This window comes from Lontra canadensis, unplaced genomic scaffold (assembly GCF_010015895.1).
Source record: "Lontra canadensis isolate GAN:19392208 unplaced genomic scaffold, GSC_riverotter_1.0 scaffold131, whole genome shotgun sequence".
NCBI lineage: Eukaryota > Metazoa > Chordata > Mammalia > Carnivora > Mustelidae > Lontra > Lontra canadensis.
The window spans coordinates 2,942,913-2,965,086 of NW_022631125.1; the positions used below are offsets into that span (position 1 = coordinate 2,942,913).

General features: G+C 42.1%; 1 protein-coding gene across 1 annotated transcript in view; it reads right to left on the reverse strand.

Annotated features, from left to right (window-relative positions):
- MAOB (monoamine oxidase B) overlaps positions 1-22,174 on the reverse strand; it is a 107,934-nt gene that overhangs the window by 76,779 nt on the left and 8,981 nt on the right. The window lies entirely within an intron of this gene.

The window sequence follows — 22,174 nt, forward strand, 5'->3', positions numbered from 1 at the left end:
AGATACCTAGGAATAAACCTAACCAAAGAGACTAAGAATCTATACACAGAAAACTATAAAGTACTCATGAAAGAAATTGAGGAAGACACAAAGAAATGGAAAAATGTTCCATGCTCCTGGATTGGAAGAATAAATATTGTGAAAATGTCTATGCTACCTAAAGCAATCTACACATATAATGCAATTCCTATCAAAGTACCATCCATTTTTTTTAAAGAAATGGAACAAATAATCCTAAAATTTATATGGAACCAGAAAAGACCGCGAATAGCCAAAGGAATATTGAAAAAGAAAGCCAAAGTTGGTGGCATCACAATTCCAGACTTCAAGCTCTATTACAAAGCTGTCATCATCAAGACAGCATGGTACTGGCACAAAAACAGACACATAGATCAATGGAACAGAATAGAGAGCCCAGAAATAGACCCTCAACTCTATGGTCAACTAATCTTCGACAAAGCAGGAAAGAATGTCCAATGGAAAAAAGACAGCCTCTTCAATAAATGGTGTTGGGAAAATTGGACAGCCACATGCAGAAAAATGAAATTGGATCATTTCCTTACACCACACACGAAAATAGACTCAAAATGGATGAGGACCTCAATGTGAGAAAGGAATCCATCAAAATCCTTGAGGAGAACACAGGCAGCAACTTCTTCGACTTCAGCCACAGCAAGTTCTTCCTAGGAATATCACCAAAGGCAAGGGAAGCAAGGGCAAAAATGAACTATTGGGATTTTATCAAGATCAAAAGCTTTTGCACAGCAAAGGAAACAGTTAACAAAACCAAAAGACAACTGACAGAATGGGAGAAGATATTTGCAAATGACATATCAGATAAAGGGCTAGTGTCCAGAATCTATAAAGAACTTAGCAAACTCAACACCCAAAGAACAAATAATCCAATCAAGAAATGGGCAGAAGACATGAACAGACATTTCTGCAAAGAAGACATCCAGATGGCCAACAGACACATGAAAAAGTGCTCCACATCACTCGGCATCAGGGAAATACAAATCAAAACCACAATGAGATACCACCTCACACCAGTCAGAATGGCTAAAATTAACAAGTCAGGAAATGATAGATGCTGGTGAGGATGCGGAGAAAGGGGAACCCTCCTACACTGTTGGTGGGAATGCAAGCTGGTGCAACCACTCTGGAAAACAGCATGGAGGTTCCTCAAAATGTTGAAAATAGAACTACCCTATGACCCAGCAATTGCACTGCTGGGTATTTACCCTAAGGATACAAACGTAGTGATCCGAAGGGGCACATGCATCCGAATGTTTATAGCAGCAATGTCTACAATAGCCCAACTATGGAAAGAACTAGATGTCCATCAACAGACGAATGGATAAAGAAGATGTGGTATATATACACAATGGAATACTATGCAGCCATCAAAAGAAATGAAATCTTGCCATTTGCAACGACGTGGATGGAACTAGAGGGTATCATGCTTCGAGAAATAAGTCAATCGGAGAAAGACAACTATCATATGATCTCCCTGATATGAGGGAGAGGAGATGCAACATGGGAGGTTAAGGGGGTAGGAGAAGAGTAAATGAAACAAGATGGGATTGGGAGGGAGACAAACCATAAGTGACTCTTAATCTCACAAAACTGAGGGTTGCTGGGGGGAGGGGGCTTGGGGGAGGTAGGGTTATGGACATTGGGGAGGGTATGTGCTATGGTGAGTGCTGTGAAGTGTGTAAACCTGGCGATTCACAGACCTGTACCCCTGGGGAAAAAATATATTATATGTTTATAAAAAATAAAATTAAAAAATAATAATAATAATAAAAAAATGAGACAGATTGATAGAGAGAGAGAGAGAGATGGATAAATGGTTACAATGGAAAAAAGTAAAAATAGAAAAATTTTAACTATAGAATCCAGTTGGTTGGTATGTGAGTGTTGACTGTATAATTCTCTGAAAATTTTCATAATAAGAAAATTCTGGAAAAAAAAGTTAAGCCAAGCGGTCAGGAGGTACAAACTTCCAGTTATAAAATAAATAAGTTCCAGGGATGTAACATACAACATGGCAACTATAGTTAATAATACAGGACTGATATTGAAACTTCCTAAGAGAGTAGATCTTAAAAGTTCTCATCACAAGAGAAAAGCTTTTCTAACTACATGTGGTGGCTGTTAACTAGACTTGTGATGCATTTTGTAATATATACAAATATTGAATCATTGGGTTGTACACCTGAAACGAATATGTGTTAATTACATCTCAATGTTTTAAAAAACATTGTCCAATAAAATCAAAATTATGAAGTTGGTTATTTGAAATTGGAAATGTGTGGATTTTCCTAGATTATATATATTTTTAATTGCAAAATACTTAAGGTTTACCCAGCTTAAAGATGGATGAAACACTGTTCAAGTACAAATGTTTGCTGACCTTTCCTGTATCAACAGTGGTTTTCAGTAATAAGCAATGACGGTTGTTAGCAATGTGCTATGAAGCTGCTGTAAAATAAAATAAAAATAAACACACACACACACACACAAAGTTAAACCAGTTTCTGTTAACCTGAACTTGTCAGAGACTTTAATTAATGTACTGCATGTCTCCATCAGGAGATACTATTTCCGTCAATTCTTCATCTCTATAACTTATTGGGGGACTGTGGATGGAAGTGATTTTCTAGAAGGGCAGAAACGTCTCCTTACATATTTTGGGAGACACTACCTAAAGCCACTAGTCTACTTGGTCAGTGTGGCTACAATTGGTGTTAGCTCTGTCAGAAAATCCTCCTCTCAAAAACAACAAAATAAATAAATAAATAAATAAACCTCCTCCCCTCTTCCCTCAAAAAATCAAATATTCTCAACTACACCATTGTCCTTGGGCTGCATGTTTTCAAGGAGCTGATGTCTAAGTAGGACTTGCTTCTAGAAACGTTAGCAAAGTTTAGCAGGAGAGACACCACGGTGGGGTGGGAAGATGGTGACTACAATGTATTTGGAAAAGGGAGCTTCTGGGGGAGGGTGGATATGTACTTGGTTCAACCAAGTTATAGAAAAGTGGAAAATGGTGGAATAGAGAAGGAAAAAGACAGTATCGTACCAAGATAGGAAATAGAAGTTTCCCTCCTCCTTCTTCTCTTAGGACATGCAGTGCAGAAGGATCACCCAGGTGGATGCAGGCCAAAGAGAGAAGGGAAATCCAGGAATCTGGAAGGCCTGGGGGCAGGGCCGCAGCTAGAGTCTTGGAGAAGAGGGGAGAGTGGGCTGCCACCTCTCAGGTCTTGTAAGTTAGACGAAGGACAATGAGATGAGGGAATCTGGGGGCAGTGTGGTGTTAGGGGTTGAACTGTGCCCTCTCGAAATCCATATGTTGAAGTCCTAACACCCAGAATCTCTCAGAATGGGAACTCACTTGGAGATGGGGTTGTTACGGAGATCGTTGAGTTACAATGAGGTCATTCGGGTAAGACCTAATCCAGTATGACTGGCGTCCTTATAGAAAGCGAAAATTGGTGACAGGCAAGCACATACAGCGAAGACCATGAGAGGATGAAGCTAGAGGTCAAGGTGAAACTTCTGAAGGTCAGCAGACTGTCACAGATCACAACAAACAATCAGAAGCCAGGAGAAAGACACGGAGCAAATTATCCCTCCTAGGGCTCAGAAGGAACAACCCTGCTGACACTTTTCGATTTTTGAGTTTTCACTTGTAGGCAATACCCTTCTGTTGTCTTAAGCCACCCAGTGTGTGGTTCTTTGTTACAGCAGCGTTAGCAAACTAATACACACAGGAAATTTTCTTTTCCATATTAGGGTAACATCACTGCTCATTGAACTCACTTTGGGATACCATGGTGATAAAAGCTCTAGATGGCCAGGCCAGGCTGGCATTTCTTACATGCTGAGGAGCCCTGGGGTTTTGGTAGGGGTTAGGTGGAGAGGGAGGGAAGCTGGCCAGCCGTGCTATTTCAGGACCTGGGAAATGGGGCACCAGCCAAAACGGGGGTTACATGAGCAGCTGGGTGAGTCTCCTGGTAACAGAGCTTAAGGATCTGAGTTTCAGCCTTTAAGCTGTAAGCAGCAAAATAAAAAAACAGGCCTTGCTGCATTCAACACAGAGCAGTAAATAATAATCCGGGTGTGTCAATCACCTAGAACCGAGGCGAGGAATGGAACTTTCTGAGATAGGAGTTAAGAAATTCGCTTTGCCAAGGTTAAACAATTTCTGCACTTCATACAAATTCCGTAGTATTTTTAGAATGCCAAATGTTAAATCTGTCATTAAACTCTACTCAAAAATTAAATGATGGTGGATGCCATTTATGAAACGAATGAACTTCCTGAGAAAAATTCTGCCTTCAGAATCTCATTGCTTTTCTCGGGGCCAAGGAAGAGCCGTGGCACACGGCTCAGATACGAGAAGTTTTGCCTGCCAGATCACGTGCTCCTGGTCTCTGGGCCCTCAGACCAGGAGGGATGGAAACATGGCGGCAAGCCAAGAGTGTGAACTTAACCAGAAATGGGCCATTCAGAAATGAGTGTGGGGGGAAAATGTGTCCTTTTAGGTCTTTACAACCCCTTTCAAACAGAAGTCAGAGGGGTGGAGAAAGCAGTTCTAGCATTAAAACATTGACCTCAATGTCACAGGCCAAGTAAGTTCTGGGTTGTTGGTTTGTTTGTTTTAGATTTCATTTATTTATTCGACAGTGAGCACAAGCCAGGGGAGTGGCAGGCAGAGGGAGAAGCAGGCTCCCCGCTGAGCAGGGAGCCGGACATGGGGCTTGATCCCAGGACCCTGAGATCATGAACTGAGTGGAAGACAGATGCTTAACTGACTGAGCCACCAGGGGCCTGTTCTTGGTTTTGTTTTGTTTTGTTTTAACTTCAACCTGGAAGACTCATGTTAAGACTGTAAGTCGCATCCCGAGAGTGTGTAAACCTAGACCCACACCGGAGCGCGCAGATGTGTGCTCGGCATCCGGCATATTCGCACATGAGCGTGCGTACTGGAACTGCACAGCACACATGACCAGGAGCGCTAGGCTGGGGTTCCAGGCTGACACAGAGCTAAGAGGTGCACAAGCTGCCCGTCACTGGGAATTGCATGTCACTCTTCTTGCCAAAATAGGGAGACAGCACGCAGCTACTGTCCTCATTCTTTGTTTTGTTTTTTAATTGACTCAACTCAAACAGACCTTGTATCTAGAATTCCAAACCGGTAAGCTAGGAGTAATAAAGAAAAAGGAAAAGGTATGGCTCTCCTGGCATACACCATTAAGGTCGGTGTCCTGTGGGGAGTGTGAGCTGATCCGTGCCGGTGGGAAGGAATAAGGGCAAAGGGCAAAGGCGTGTTTTCTTAGAAGTTGTTTTCACGTGTTAGCCTTGAAGCTAACCCTTCCTGCTTTATCACCCCCAGCCCAAGGTCGGCTTCTCTGGCAGCAGCCTACAACTGAGGAGACAAAATACATCTTCCATCATCACCAGGAAGAGTCGGTAATCCCATCTAGGGTTCAGGAACTGCCCTCCAAAAAAAAAAAAAAAAAAAGGAAGAAGAGAGGAAAGAGGAGGAGAGGGCAAAACAGGGGAGAGGAGGGGACAAAAAGAAAAAGGAGAGGAAAGAAAAACCCCTACAGGATATTTTTAAATATCCTTTAAATCCTTTAAAATATTCAAGTATTTTAATTTTGATAAAAGACCCTGTTGAAATCCTAGTGTTTCAAAAATTCAATGATAGCAGCTTTTCCATCAAGCTTTTATGTCCTTTCACTTTACTTTCTCTTATTTGTCTCATTTTACTAAAATTTTAATTATGTGCAGGGTTTTTTCCTTTAAAATAGAAAGCAGTGGATCCAGAGCCTTTCCCCTACCACCAGCATCCCCCCATCAGAAAGTTCCTGCCAGCATCTTAAAACAGGCTGCCCATTCTGTGACTATCTCAACATAAAACTGAACTCCAGGCAAAGCTGACAGCCCAAAAGCACTTTCCCAAAACGTGTCCTGTATCACTCTGGCCTCTGCCTTCCTGAATAAGAAAAAGTACTTGCTGATGTGGCTACAGAGAATTTTCTTTCACATTCCCAGATGCTCTGGTAAACTGCTTCTACCTCACACCTCCCAAGTGCTAGCCCCTGGAAGTTACATCGCCTGGGCTTCTCAGTTATGGATACTGAGGTTCTGGCAAGATCTTGCCTTTCCTTTTCATTCCAAGTCAAGGATTGAAAATATAAAAGCAGTGGGGGAGGAGGGCAGAGTAGGCAAAGTGTGAGTGGGAAGATGTAACATAGGAGACAGGGCCAAGGGTTGTGGAGAGATAAAGACTGTGTGTGTTGAACCAAAGTACTTAAATCAAATTTTAAGGGAACCTGGGTGACTCAGTCAGTTAAGCATCTGCCTTCGGCTCAAGTCCTGATCCCGGGGTCCTGGGATGGAGCCCCTCATGGGGCTTCCTGCTCAGGGGAGAGTTTGCTTCTGTTTCTACCTCTCCCTCTACCCCTCCCCCCCACTCGTTCTCTCTTTCTCTTTCTCTCTCTGACATACATATGCTCTCTCTGGCTCTCTCTCTCTCTCAAATAAATAAAAATCTATAAATAAAAAAATCTATAAAATTTTTTTTAAAATCTCAAATAAAAATGTATAAATATTTAAAAATCTGGCTCTCCCTCAAATAAATAAATAAAAATCTATGTGAAAAAAAAATCTATGTGAAAATCTGCAAAAAACTCAAATTTTAAAACACTGGAAAGCCATCCCAAACTGTGGAAGACTCGGCTTGAGGGCTACCAGCTTAGGACCTCGCTATAAGCTACTTTCTGGGCCTCGCCTCATTAACAAGGATGTGGTTTCAGCAGATGGCACCATTTTCCTGGGTTCTCACTGGTACCTCAGCTCTTTGCATGGCTTCAAAGATGGTGGCCCTCCCTGTTCCAAAGCAGGGCTCTTCATCAAGCCACTAAGAAGATTCCTAGCTTTCCTCATATTTACAATGTAAGGATAATTGACAAGCCTGAAACTAATGAATGATCAAAATCTACCCATTTTCCCAGGGTTTTTTTCTGGCTTATGACTTGGGCCCAGTCATCTACCGAGGAGTCAGCTCTAAAACCAGGGCTTCATCCTTCAGTTTTCCTGGTCCCTCATCCCATCAACGCCATTCAAGAGGCTTTTCCTGTTATATCAAACCAACAGATCAGAGATAGGTTGAAAGCTCTTCAGGTCCGGCCAAAACCCAGCTTGTGGCCTGATGAAAGTCTTAACAGAAAGCCAAAATAAGCTGGCAGTGTTTGTGAAGATAAGGCCTCAGAATGAACGCAGATGAAATTACATGTTGATCAGATTCAATCCTTTTCAGGGAAAATTACAGTCTAAATCTCGGTGAGAAATCCTGCATTCAATTGTCAGAGTCACTATGAGAAGAGCACCCGTCACATAAAAATTAACATTGGTGCAAAGATTTACAGAAAAACAAAATATCTGTTGCTTCTTGGGAAAATTATTTCAGGGGTGTCTGTAACTGGGATCCAGTTTCCCATTCATTTTAGGACATCTGCTCAGTTACCCCAAATCAAAAACAAATTCAGGCACTTTCAGCCGGATTCCATGTTGAGGGGTGCGCCCTAACCCCTGCTAATCCAATTGCCTTAATTCCTTACATTAAATTGTTTCATATTACTCTCAAAAAAAGGAAATGTTACTCTTTCTGCAAAATTAAACATCTCTCATATTCTGCGTCTGCTATTAGTAAGATGATCAAATTTATCCCCTTCTACAAACCTCAACTTCCTCTGTAAAAAGGTATAAAAGTATTTATCCCCTACTTCACTGAGTCGTTGTGAAAAGAAATTAAGGCAAAATATGTAAGGTATTCAAGCCCATCGCCTGTTGCATGGTAAATACCCAACAATGTCTGTTCAGGGAATGAATGAGTCCAGCATCTTTGGGAAGTACTTGGCTTTGAAATTGGAAGAATTAAGTCCCAGCCCTTGGTCTCTGAGACACTGTAGTCTTGGGCAAGGAACTTCTGAATTCCTCCTAATTTCAGTTTCTAAAACAGGATGATACCTCGCAGGAGTTGATGCAAAGACGGTGTGGGCAAAATTACTTGCATATCCTGGGCCTGCTGTTGCTATGGGGTGATAGGCAGGCTGGGCTTGGAAACTGGTTATGCCTCTACTTCTCCTTCCCTTCCATCGCCCTACAAACACTGACTGACCCTGAAGGCTTTTTATAACATCTCATCAACTTCCGATTCAGTAAAGATGATTTATCTATAAACCATGTCTTACAATATTAGCATAACCTCCTAGGTTTTAATATTTCTTCAAACTGTGCAGCACACACACACAAAATGACCCGGCCTTAAACTACCTTCTTTTCAACCTGTAACAAAGCAACTGGATAAATTATATCAGGAGCTGGATGAATGTACACTGACCGCAGCAGAGAGGAGGGAAAGCGATTTTTCTTTCTCTGTTGATAACATTTTTATCATGCACCTAGTGCAATCTAAGCAGTATCTTTTGATTAATCATCACCAGAAATAATATTTGAACATCTCTTGGCTAATATTAAGACCTCTGTATTTGACAGATCCCTTCTTGCAATTCAATGAACGATTTGACAGATCCCTTCATGTAACTCAATGAACGATGCCTCTGAACTTCAGGGTATACTTTCCCACTGTCCAAAATGGCTATTTCATACCTTTGCTTTAACTCCCTACATGGCACACCCACCCTAGCCCTTTGCAGCTGATGACTCTGTTTCATTTTTTATTGAACTCGTTCATCTTTTCACAATAAATGCGCGCAGACACTTTCGCCTGTGTCTCTCTGCGCTACTTTACCTCTTATGCCTTAAATGAGCAGCTTCTTTAAGGAAGCCTACACTCCCCCACTCTGGATCCTGTTCCCTCCTGGGTTTGCTCCGCTGCTCCTGTACTTCTCCCACTCCCTCTAGCCTGGATCACAGTCATTAGGGCACAAACCTGCTCTGGCATCTCCCATCTTCAAAATACCTGTGACCCAACATCTCCTTCTGCCTATAACCCCTCCCCTCTGCACTTCTGCAAAGAGTTCTTTACACCCATTGTCTCTATTTCCGCACCTGACTCTGGTCACAGGCCCTCATCCCTACCATTCCTCCTAGACTGTTCTTGTCAAGGCCACCACTGATTTTCCTATTGCCAAATCCAATCGGTCAAGTCTCTGTCCTCAGATCCCCGGTTCTCTTTGCAGCTTCTGATCTCGTCCTTCTTGACCCACTGTCTTCACTTTGCATCTGGGCCACACACTTCCTTGAGTTTCTTTCTCTCTGACTCATTGCTCCTGCTCAGATCTTTTGCTGGATCCTTCTCTTTTCAGCCTCTAAATGCTGGAGGAGCACCAGAACTCAGTTCTTGGATCTCTTTTTTTTTTTTTTAAACATAGCTAGGTAGGGGCACCTAGGGGGCTCAGTGGGTTAAGCGTCTGCCTTTGGCTCAGGTCTTGAGCCCAGGGTCCTGGGATCGAGTCCCGCATAAGGCTTCTTGCTCAGCAGGGAGTTTGCTTCTCCCTCTCCTCCCTTTTCATGCTCTCTCGCTCTTTCTCACTATCTCTGTCTCTCTCAAATAAATAACATCTTTAAAAAAAAAAAGCATTCCCGGGTGATCTCACTTAATCCCATAGCCTTGAACCTTTAAGCTTGATATATAAATTGCCTACTTCATAGTGCCTTCAGCTATTTCATAATCATCTCAAACTTAACGTAGCCCAAACAGAGCTCGAGTCCCCTCCCCCAAACTGGTTCTTTTCCAGACTTTTCCATTTCAGTAATGGTACCACAATGCCCTCAGTTGTTCAGGCCAAAAATTCAAGAATCGGGCTCGTATCTTTCTTTACCTGACCATCCCACCCTCTGATCACCCACTGGTCAATTCTACCTGAATACAACTGTTTCTTAGCACCCCCCCCCACTACCGCCTTGGTGTAAGATGACATCATTTCTCCTCTGGACTACTGTGATAACCTTGCAACTGCTTCCACTCCTACTTCTCTGATTTCCCAATTTACAAAGCACAGAATATCTTATAAAACAACATCAAGGGGCGCCTGGGTGGCTCAGTGGGTTAAAGCCTCTGCCTTCGGCTCAGGTCATGATCCCGGTGTCCTGGGATCGAGCCCCGCATCGGGCTCTCTGCTCCGCAGGGAGCCTGCTTCCTCCTCTCTCTCTGCCTGCCTCTCTGCCTACTTGTGATCTCTGTCTGTCAAATGAATAAATAAAATCTTAAAAAAAAAAGTAAAACAACATCAAATTCATGACACCTCCCTGTTTCAAATCTGCCAGTGACTTACATTGCAAAGAGGTGATCCTGGCATGACTTCACTTACAAGACCCTGGAGGACCTCATCCCTGCCTACCTAACTAGTCATACTACCCTTGGCTCGTGCCACTCCAGCCATATTGATTTTCTTTCCACTTTTTGAACATGTCAGACTTGTTCCTAACATAGGGGCTTTGCACTGACTGTTCCCATCTCCTGTAATATTCTTCCCCCAGATATTTACATGTTCAACATCTCGTGTCTCGGCTTCCACCTGACCTCTAAGGCAGAGGCATTCCTTGACTCTGCTCCATCACTCCCTCTATCTTATTTTTCATGGACTACTTACCCCTGCTGGTACTTGGTAGGTATGTATGTGGGTAGGTATGTATTATGTATGTATTATGTATGTAAGTAGGTAGTATTTATTGGATTGATTCATTGCTATTTATTGTGTGACCTTCTTCACTGGATTATAACTTCTGTGAGGACAGGGATCTTACTTCTATTGTTTCCTGTTTTATCCCCAGCATCTGGGAGAACACCTTGCATGTAGTTCTTCTCAAGAAATAACGGTTACTGGTGGGAAAGAACTCAGACAAGTCAATGAGCTCATTTGCGAAGGATGAAGAAGGGCTCATTTCACAAAGGACTTACTCCAGTGGCTTCATCAGAACGCATTTCTACACAAAAACTGATGTAGCACAGGGACGCCTAGGTGGCTCAGTTGGCTAAGCCCCTGCCTCCAGCTCAGGTCACAATCCCAGGGTCTTGGGATTGAGCCCTGAGTTGGGCTCCCTGCTCAGCAGAGAGTCTGCTTCTCCCTCTCCTCCCTGCTTGTGCTCTCTCACTGTGTCTCTCTCTCTCTTTCAAATAAATAAAAGCCTTTAGTAGCAGGTTTTAAATCTGGAAAGCTATGCTGTCATGTCATGCTTTTCTGTACCCCTTCATTCCTCTGAATTTCTGTTTGATTCCATGAGTCCTAACTTCCGGGGTTCCTTTCCTCTGTATAGATCTTTGTGACAGTGTCTCCACATTCATTCTTAGCTCTGCGTCTTACAAGGCCCATATCCACACCCCCAATTCCTTCTGTCTCTCCTAATGAACCCAAACATAATGCCAGTGTTTATTTATCTTCCTGTATGTTGATGTGGCCAAAAGTGTACGGAGATTTGCATGTGACCTTAGTACGGGTGAGTTTTGAAACCACCGACCTCCCCCAGAGTTATTTAAAAGTTGTTGAATCACCACACAAACTTTACATAGAATAATACCACAAGGAAAACATGTTCAAGAAAGTTTCCTTATTGGATTAGGCCATTTTAATTACAGTATCAGAATCACCATGTGGCTAATGGCCATAGCCCTGGGTGTGAGATCCCTGCACTAAAAAGGGTTGAGGGGCTCACAGAGGACTACATGCATTACAAGGGCATCATAAGCATTTCAACCTCTTGGCTAAAATGTTTCCAGTATTAGTTGCCTATCCGTTCAGAAACAGAAACACCAGCTCATTCAAAAAGAAGAATGGATTCCACCCCATATTCTAACCACAAGTCAAGAAAAAAACTGAACTGGGGATGGTTGGGTGACTCAGTGAGTTAAGCATCTGTCTTTGAGGGGCACCTGGGTGGCTCAGTGGGTTAAGCCTCTGCCTTTGGCTCAGGTCATAATCTCAGGGTCCTAGGATCGAGCCCCACATTGGGCTCTCTGCTTAGCGGGGAGCCTGCTTCCCCCTCTCTCTCTGTCTGCCTCTCTGCCTACTTGTGATCTCTGTCAAATAAATAAATAAAATCTTTTAAAAAAATCTGTCTTCGGCTCAGATCATGATCTCAGGATCCTGGGATCGACCCCACCTTGGGCTCCCTGCTCACTGGGGAGCCTGCTTTTGCCTCCACCTCTGCTGCTCCCCCTGCTTGTGTACTCGCTCTCTCTCTCTCTCTGTCAAATAAATAAATAAATAAAATCTTCAAAAAAATTTGAACTAAAGATAGCCCTCCCAGAAAATATAATTGAATAATAGATCTAAGAAGAATTTTCAACTTGACTAGTAATTAAAAAAGAAAAACATTTTCAGCTCTCAGTTTAAAACACTGAGAAATACCATTTTTGCTCTCAGTTTGCAAGACTGAAAAAAAAAAAGAAGGCTATGATATTAAATGCCACCAACAATGTGATGGAAAAATTCTGGCTGAAATAATCATTGTTAAAACAGTTGAGAAAAACAATTTGGCAAAAGCCTGAAACTGTCCATTTCTTTAAATCAGAAACTGTTACTCCATGATTCAATTCTAAGAAATACCACACATAGAAAAATTATTATTCCACAGATCTTTAGTGCCATGTCATTTATAATAACTCACATGTAATATGTAATGTCCAATAATCTCATATTAGTTAAGTAACTTATGACACACCTACTCGATATTAATTAAATTATGTTCAGAAAGACTGCAATATTGTGAAAAATGCTTGTGTTTTTATATCAGGCGAGAGATATAAAATTGTGTCTGTAATATGACTATCAATATAAATGTGTGGCTCAGGTGTGCACACACACACACACACACACATAGAGAAAACAAATGCACAAAAAAAGGCTGGAAGAGAGGCACCTCGGTGGCTCAGTGGGTTAAGCCTCTGCCTTCGGCTCGGGTCATGATCCCGGGGTCCTGGGATCGGGCCCCACATCTGGCTCTCTGCTCCGTGGGGAGCCTGCTTCCTCCTCTCTCTCTGCCTACCTGCGATCTCTCTCTGTCAAATAAATAAATAAAATCGTAAAAAAAAAGGCTGGAAGAAAATACACCAAACTACTAAGAGCAGTTGTTTTGTTTTGTTTTGTTTTGTTTTGTTTTGTTTTGTTTTGTTTTAAGTAGGTTCCATGCCTGGTGTGGAGCCCAGCGTGGGGCTTGGATGCAGGACCGTGAGATCAAGATGTGAGCTGAAATCAAGAGTTGGACACTTAACCGACTGAGCCGCCCAGGTGCCCCAAGAGAGGTTGTTTTGGGTGCTAGGACTTAAAAAATGAAATTGTTCATCCAGATAATTCATCCAGAAGTAGTATAAAAAATAACTTATTTAGTCATGAGCTCATGCAAGTAGTTTTATTTACTAGACTATTTCCAGGATTCGCTGCATAAATGGTTTACTTTTGTTATAAATTTATACTTCTTAGAGATCTAAAATAAAGCAGAGTCACATAATTGCCTAAACTGTCTATAAATCACATCTATCTTCCTTCAGATTGCCACTAACCCTCTGGATTTCAGAAAAAAAATTCTATGCAGGCCCATTGATAGAATTGTTTTCGCAAGGTCAACTGTATATCAAACCAAATAAAAATAAAATGAACTACATGCTATTTATATAATTTACTTCAATTACAACCGAATGATCAGATTGGGGAAGGGAGAGAAGGATGTACATTATTTTTTCAAAACTTGGGAGCTGTTTCCCTTAATTGCTTTTTCTTTCAACACCACCAATACATCTTTATTAAATTGTTCTGTGAAATTTGGAACTTAATAACATTATTTATATTGCGCTTTCTAAACTGATGAATGCAATGTAATTATTGTTCAGCAATTAAGGGATTGAATTTGGCATCCTGATCTGTAACTCCAGGCTCACCAGCCACCTCACACTTCCCTTCTCAACTAATATTCATACCTTGCCCCACTAGAAAGCTCTGAAAATATAATTGGTCAAGTCATTAAAAGAAGATTTCTGCAGTTATGTTTAGCCAACACAGAGAGATGGCTTTAGTATTTAGATCTTGTTGACTAAAAGTGTTCACAAATAATGTTAATTTCTCCCTAAATTGCCATAATAGCTGTGGCCCATCTTAAACAGGGAGTTTTTCCTCTGTGATTCAGTTTATTTCTTTTAAGATTTTATTTATTTATTTGAGAGAGAAAGAGCGAGTGAGCATGAGCAGAGGGGAGAGGGAGAGGGAGAAGCAGACTCCCTTCTAAGCAAGGAACCGGATGAGGGACTTGATCTCAGGACCCTGAGATCGTGACCTGAGCCGAAGACCGATGCTTAACCAACTGAACCATCCAGGCATCCCTGGGGTTCAGTTTACATGATGGCCCTACTCAGAGGGGCAGAAAAGCAGACGCCATGGAAACGTTGCCATAAAAGTACCGAAAGCTTAAAACTGGGAAAATGTATTGGCACTCTCAGGCATTAACTTTTTGCTGAAAGTTCAGTGAGAATAGTCAGAGAACAGTCTCTTTTCTGAGAACAATGAGCCACATGCATTACCAACAACCTGCCAACCAGCAAACAAAAACTTCACGATGAACATAACAGTATATGGCCGCCTCATTTTCAGTATTCCAGTTTTCACTGCATGCCACCCTTCTGCTTTCTGTTTTAAAAGGCTTCCCTGATCTGAAACCCTTGGAAACAAAGACATTTCAGAACTTCAATTATTTTCAGATTTTAGAGAGACAACCCAGTACAGAGACATATATTATGGGACAGTCCTAGTGACCGCTGCGACAACCGCTTTGAAATCACCCGATCATGTCTGCAGTCAAACATATGACTAAAAGCAAACACGACACATCAGTTCTGGCCAGGTTTCGCTGAAAGCTCGAGAGAACAGTTTCAGTTTTCAGTGTTCTGGGCATGTGGGCAGCGCAGATAAGGAACTGTGCTCTAAAGCATGGTAGATTTGAGAACTAGCTGCCTTCAGATAAGTGCTGAGGACCCGGATGTCGAAAACGGGACACGAAAACTCAGGGCAAGTAAGGACACCTCCTTCATGAAAAAGATAATTTCCTACAACTAGGTTGTTTAATACTTGTATGATGGGTTGAGTAGACACCCATCATAAAAATCGTATTGAAGTAATTCCGAAGAGGTGGGTAACACAGAAAGATACAAATGCAATTTAAAACCAAAGTTGTTCATGTAGTTCTTAAGGAAAGAGTAAATAAACAAATTAATACTGACTGTGAATCCATCAGGTAGAAGCACCATCCAACGTGGTGTGGGAGACAGAGTGCCTGCCCTCCTGGGCCTTACAGTTGGGAGGACAGAAAAGGTGTAAAACCAGATGCCATGGGAGAGTAGAACTGGGGAGCACAGTGTAGTTTGCACAAGGTTGTCAGATATGGAGATCTTAAAAAAAACGAGATTTTTTTTTTAAGATTTTATTTACTTGAGAAAGAGAGTGAGAAAGAGCACAGGAGTTGTGCGGGGAAGGGGAGAGGGCAGACAGAGAAGCAGACACCCCACTGAGCAGGGACACTGATGTGGGGCTCCATCTCAGGACCCCAGGATCATGACCTGAGTCAAAGGCAGACGCTTAACCGATGGAGCCACCCAGGCGTCCCCAAAAATGAGTTTTAAAGTAAGTTCTGAAAGACGGTCAAGAGTCACCAAAGCGGCTGGTGGCGGGAGCCTGAGGTGGATTATTCGAGGACTTGCCACATGTGGGCTGGTGTGGTTGCAGAGCCAAGACAAGACACTGGTGGCCGAAGATGTTTCTGAGGTAGGCAGGGGTCAGGCCTCCGGTGTCTGCGCCACAGCCATCATTCTGGACTTAATCCTGCAAGCCACTAAAGGGTCTGAATCAGAGGAGGAACTCATGAGATTTATATTTTAGAAAGATTGCCCTGCCAGGAGAACAGTCTGGAAGGATATATGCCAAAATATTAGTAAGAGTCACCTCAGGAGGGTTAGGATGGGGTGAAGGCCAACAGATAATTAGCTTTGTCTTTGAACAACTTCATTTGCCTCGCTTCTGGCCATAAACACTTTTTGTGGCTTAAAAATATTAAAAGTTGAATTTTTTTCCTCATTAAAACCAAATTATTCTTCCTTTAGTGTAAGAATGGATTGGGTAGATACACCCTGAAGACATTTTGCTAAGTGAAATGAGCCATATGTAAAAGGACAAATACTGTATGATTCCATTCATATGAAGTTCCCCAAGTAGTCAAATTCGGGGGGCCAGGGGGCAGAAAGCAGAATGAGGGCTGCTAGGGATTAAGGAGAGCAAGGAATGGGGAATCTGTGTTTAATGGGGACAGGACATCAGTTTAGGGTGATGACAAAAATTCTGGGGAGGGATGGCAGTGATGGCTGTACAACAATGTGGATGTCCTTAATGTGGCTGAACACATCAACCTTAAGAACCTTAAGATACGGGATCGAGCCCCGTATCAGGCTCCTTGCTTAGCAGGGAGCCTGCTTCTCCCTCTCCCTCTGCCTCTCCCCCTGCTTGTGTGCTCTCTCTCTCCCTCTCTCTCTCTCTCAAATAAATAAATAAAATCTTAAAAAAGAAAAGAAAAGAAATGATATCTTCAAATGTCCAGTTAATACAGAGCATAAGAAGCTGAAAAATCTTTCCTTAGATTGTGGGCACTACTCTGGAAAATAATAAAAGTTGAGTAAGTGTTTATAGGGGCGAAATACCCTGAATCATTCTGTACCACAAAGCTCAGATACCAAAGATGTAGCCAGTGATATCCAACCAGACAAATAACAGTGTGAGAGAAATAGAAGCTCTCAACCTGTGTTTCCTTTCCTCATCTCTTTCCGACCTTTCACTTAATGTAAAATTACACAGATCGAAAGACTGCACATATCACCTTATAAGAAGCATGGATTTGTTGAGAACAAAAAATCTAATATTGATTTTCTCATGTGTACAAGAATTACATGCAACCAAGGACCTTGAGAAATACCGGTCAAATATTCTTACTACGCTTTGCATCTATGTTTTTTGTTTGTTCTTCGCCCATACCTGCAATTATTTTAGCAGCAATTGAATAAGATCCCACTTTTGCAAGTTATTTGCAGATGTCCCTTCTCATCATCACTATAACTTTCCTTATATTTGAAAAATATTAAAATGATGCCAAGAGTTGTATACAGAACGCATGGTTTGAGGACAGGCTTAAATTCTAAGTGCTCACATTTTTTTTTTCAAGCCCTGTTTTCAAAGAAAAAGGATACGTACATCTTAGCCCTCATGTATATTTCTTCACCGGAAACTTAAATTCACTAATGCTTTTAATTTTAAAGACTGGTTTTAAACTTATTCCCCAACAATCTTGAAACCCGCAAATTCCTTCCAAAGGAATTCATCCAGAAGGAAGGGGACCAGATTTAAAAGACAGGTTTCCTGAAGCATACCTTTTAAAGAACACGGGAGGAGGAAAAAAAAAATGGTCATTTTCACCAGCTTTTCAGAGTTTTTGTTCGCCAACTAAAACCCAGGAATAAAGCAAGCCCAAGTCCCAGATGATTTTTCTTCTGCACACAAACTGTTTTTGCTTCCCCCGCCACACCTTAGAGTCATCTTAACCTCTTTGTACTTTTTCCCATTTCTCAGACGTGTCTGCTGGAAGCTCAATATTGCGGACCGGCAAACTGATTTATCTACAGAAAACTCATTTTCCCCTTGGACACATTCTCCACGATAACAGAGAGAAAGGAACAAGAGGAGAAAAGCAGATCACAGGCAGTGTACTTTGGATGTTCTGCGTTTTATCAACTAGGACCATGTGATTTCCTTTCAGACTCTGACCACAGCTGTGTGCAGCCCGATTTCCGATGAAATAAAAGGCATGTATGATATTTCACCCCTCAGGAGGCCAAAAAGATCATACCACCTATGAGTAAGCCTGAAAAAAATTAGCAGGTGACACAGCACCTGGCAACCAAGACGGGAATCATCTCAGCATCCATTCTGACTTTGGCCCAAAGGTGAGCTCTGTAAAGGTACACAGGAGGCATCCTTTATCTAAAAAGGATTTTTTTTTTTTTTGGTATGCGCAAGCCAACAATGAAAAGGCACAGGAAATGTAATTTCACCTCATTTCTTGCGTATGTGTGTGTGTCTAAGCTGGAACGCTTTCTGGATGTTCATTCCTGGCATCTAGCACATAGAAGGCACTCGTTCATGTTTTCTAGATGAAAGGCTAACAACAGGCACACAGAAAAAGCTTGGCCTGCTACCAGCCAAGATGTGAGGTAAACAGCAATATATAAGGGGCTACATCACAGGATTAGACACTAGCCTACGATTTCCTTCTACAGATATCTCCATAAGTAAAGTGTTTTGTCTTTTTCAATCAGAGAACAGAATCCTCAAAGTGTTAATATCATCGTAATACTAACGGTCTAGCTCTAGTTTGGCTTGTTGGGCATGGGAAGAACAGGATCTTTATCTCTCTCTCTCTCTCTCTCTACTCTTAAATCATCTGTTCAAGTGCACAGAGGATAGAACTTTGGACATGCCAACTCAAAATATTATAACTCATTTAAATGCTATCAGCGGTCATTTCCAAGAAGCATAGTCAAAAGGTTACCTGTCAAAATCCTACAACACACGCCTTCACGATCACGATCTTTCTAGTTCATTTGTTTTTCTAGTTCATTTGTCAGATCCCTCTATTAACGAATGTCCTTTGACCAAAGCCCGCCAACCTGTTAACCTCGCCACTCAAACGCTACCAACCAGCTCCCTCACTTTCTCCCTCAACCATCTTGGATTCTGTTGCCCAAGTTTACAACCACTTTTAGTATCTTAAATTCCCTGTGAGAAATCCTATGGGAAGCTGCATAAAACAGTAGCAAGATTATGGGAAGAAGAGGGGTACGCACCAACAGTACTATTTTGCTAAGAACCCAGAATCTAGGGGTGCCTGGCGGGGGGGCTTAGTCGTTAAGCACCTGCCTTCAGCTCAGGTCATGATCCCAGGGTCCTGGGATCGAGCCCCGCATTGGGCTGCCTGTTCAGTAGGGCTCCTGCTTCTCCCTCTCCCACTCCCCCTTCTTGTGTTCCCTCTCTCTCTCTCTCTGTCAAATAAATAAATAAAATCTTTAAAAAAAAAAAAAAGAACCCAGAATCTGTGCTGGACCCAAAATGGTAGCCTGGGATAGAGGGACAGTCCATGACCTTGTATGTCTCGTCCTCACAGATTATGGTTGTTTGTTCCTTATTTATCCCTTGGCTACACTGCCACAGATGTTTTCAATAAGGGAAGAGAACTATGTTTATAACAATTCCAGATAAGAGGTTATGCTCAGCTCTAAATCAGCCCAGAGTGTTAAGAGAATTAGATCCCCTGGAGTTTGTTGGGGCCAACATAAAGGTCACCCTCCACCCTGTTCTGGGGGCACAGGGCACCTAAAAGATCCAGAACTGATGCGGCTCAGCACTCTCTCTGGGCCTCTGCTCCAACTGACACAAACTTCATGGTTAGAAAGTCTTGTGATGGACAGAACGAAAATACGTCCAGCTCTTGTCTGTCTAGGTTAGGGTCCACAGCCGGCAGGCTCTGAGGCAGATCTACACATAGGAACTTCATCAGGGTTCAACAAGTGTCAAGAAGTAAAGGGAGCAGGACAGAGGGCTGAACTGAGATGCAGTCACAACGGAGGCCTCAGTCAATCCCACAGGGAGCTCCAGAGCTGAGAGGGCCCATCAGAGTTGTCCTGAAGTGAGGCAAGGGGGCCAGGCCTCTGTATCCCCGCATCTGTTGCAGGGTGCCCCCAAAGGAAGGGGTATGCTCTTGGGTGAGTCGGCTCCCCTCAGTCAAGGGCAATTTCCACAGAGGGACTCCACAGTGAACCAGCAGGCGGCCAGCCCCCTCAGCAGGTGGGGAAATAACTGCCCTAAAGGGGGCTTAGGCAGCCAGATGGCCTCCACCACGCTGCCATTTTAGGGCCAACAACAAGAAGAGCGAAACTGAAATTTCAATGGCCTGTGTATATTAGAGCGCAGATTCAAATTTCAACCATGCAGAGCTATACTTTAAGAAAAAATATTTGAATTAGCCAATTAACTTTCCAATAAATCCTCTCACTAAATATTTGTTCAGGTTCTTTGAGGCCCTGAGGTGACGCTTTCATCCTCCTCTCCTCTCTGAAGATGAACCTATCTTTCTCAGCAACCCCCCCCCGAGCATTCACCTGTGTGGGGCTGTATGTGTCTCCCTCTGCTTGGCGTACCCCTCAAAGATGGAAACCTGTATTACCCATCTGTCTATTCCCACGCTGGCCCAATGCTTGGTAAATACGGCATTCGATAAGCATTTATTGAATAAATGAATTCATCAAGGAATGAGCAAATTTGACTTCTTTTTCTCCCTGGCAGAAACAATAGGATGGGAAAACACATTTGATGAAATGAGGAGCTCATGTGCGTGTACACCTTTGTACTTATCATCAGTGCTTAACAAGGGCTGTTTGATTTTGACTAACTGGCATAGCCTGAAAGGGCTATTCTGAAACAGTCAACTGTATCTTACAGGACTTCCAAATAAACTAAAATCTAGCACAGATTGGAATGCAAACTAGAAAGGACAATGAAATGTAAAACATGAAACAGCTGTGTGATCCTCTTATAAAAAACTGGACAAAGGCTATACCCATGTCTTATCTAGATGGGTAAAAATAATCATAGAAAATGATTTGTTACAGGGCTGTTTCCTTTTCTGCACTGAAGCACAAGAGAATGATCTAATTAGTGATGTCAAACTTCTAGATGCATGGGATAAACAGTGTCCAAAAAACTTGGAAGTACTATAAAAAATATGATAATGGTGGGCATAAAGTACTCATTGCAAAAAACAGTTGCAGAGAGTAAAATTTACTTGCCACTACTGAAATTTTACAAATCTGAAGACATTTGTACTCTCTAGTCCCTACATCTTCATTAAGTGACAACTACAAACTGGGGAAGGACCACGGCTTTCTCTGTATTGTGCTGGAGTGGGGACAATTGTTGGTTGCCTGTTGAAGTAACTAAGAAGCCCATTATTACAATTCCACCCTAAAGTAAACTAGTAAAATTTTCTTGGGAATGACAATTTTGCGATAATTATTAAAGGCCCTCAAAGGATCCCCATTATTTATTTCTAGTAACTTCCTAAAGAAATAATCAGAATTATGCACAATGGTTTAGGTATAAAGATGTTCATAATAGCATTGTTTGAAATAGCAGAAGTTTGGAAATGCAAATCTTTAGCAACAGGACAGCTGCGTAAATAAATACAATCCTATGAAGAAATATAATAAAGTAACCAAGATCTTATGGGAAAAGAGCAGTTAAGACATGATTAAGCAGTGGTGTTATTATTTACTAAAAAACAAACAGATCCAATAGGTGACATGAAAAAATATATATATAGGTGGCGTTAGTTAACAGTGGTGTTTCTGGTGGGGATCAATTATGGGTGATTTTCATTTTCCTTTTGTCCTTTTCTGCAATTTACAGATGTTCATAGTAAATATGTATTATTTCTATAATTCGTGTTATTAAAAAAATGTTCCCATGTCGCCAAAAAAAATTCCTTAATCTATAAATCACCAAGAAAAAAATGTGATTTCATCTTTCTTTTTTTCCTTTTTTTGTGATTTCCTTTTTGTTGTTTTTTTTTTTAAGGGTAGGGAATGTGCTCTCATGCTTGAGTGGAGGGGGGGAGAAAAGGAAGGGGGAGAGATAGAATCTTCTTTTTTTAAGATTTATTTATTTAAGAGAGAGAGACTGTGTGCATGTGCAAGCAGGGGTTGGGGCAGAGGGAAAGGGAGACAAGCAGACTCCCTGCTGTGTGGGGCTCAATCTCAGGACCCTGGCATAATGACCCAGGCCGGAATCAAGAGTCATGCTCAACTGACTGAGCTACCACCCAAGCATCCCTGTGATTTCATCTTTCATTTACATCAATAGCCTTTCTTCTTAAAATTTTTGAGGGAGGGGTTCCTGGGTGGTTCAGTTGGTTAAGCGTCTGCCTTCAACTCAGGTCATGATCCCAGAGTCCCGGGATCGAGCCCCACACCATGCTCCCTGCTCAGCGGGGAGTTTGCTTCTCCCTCTGCCCCTTACCCCACTCTCGTGTTCTCTCTCTCTCTCAAATAAATAAATGA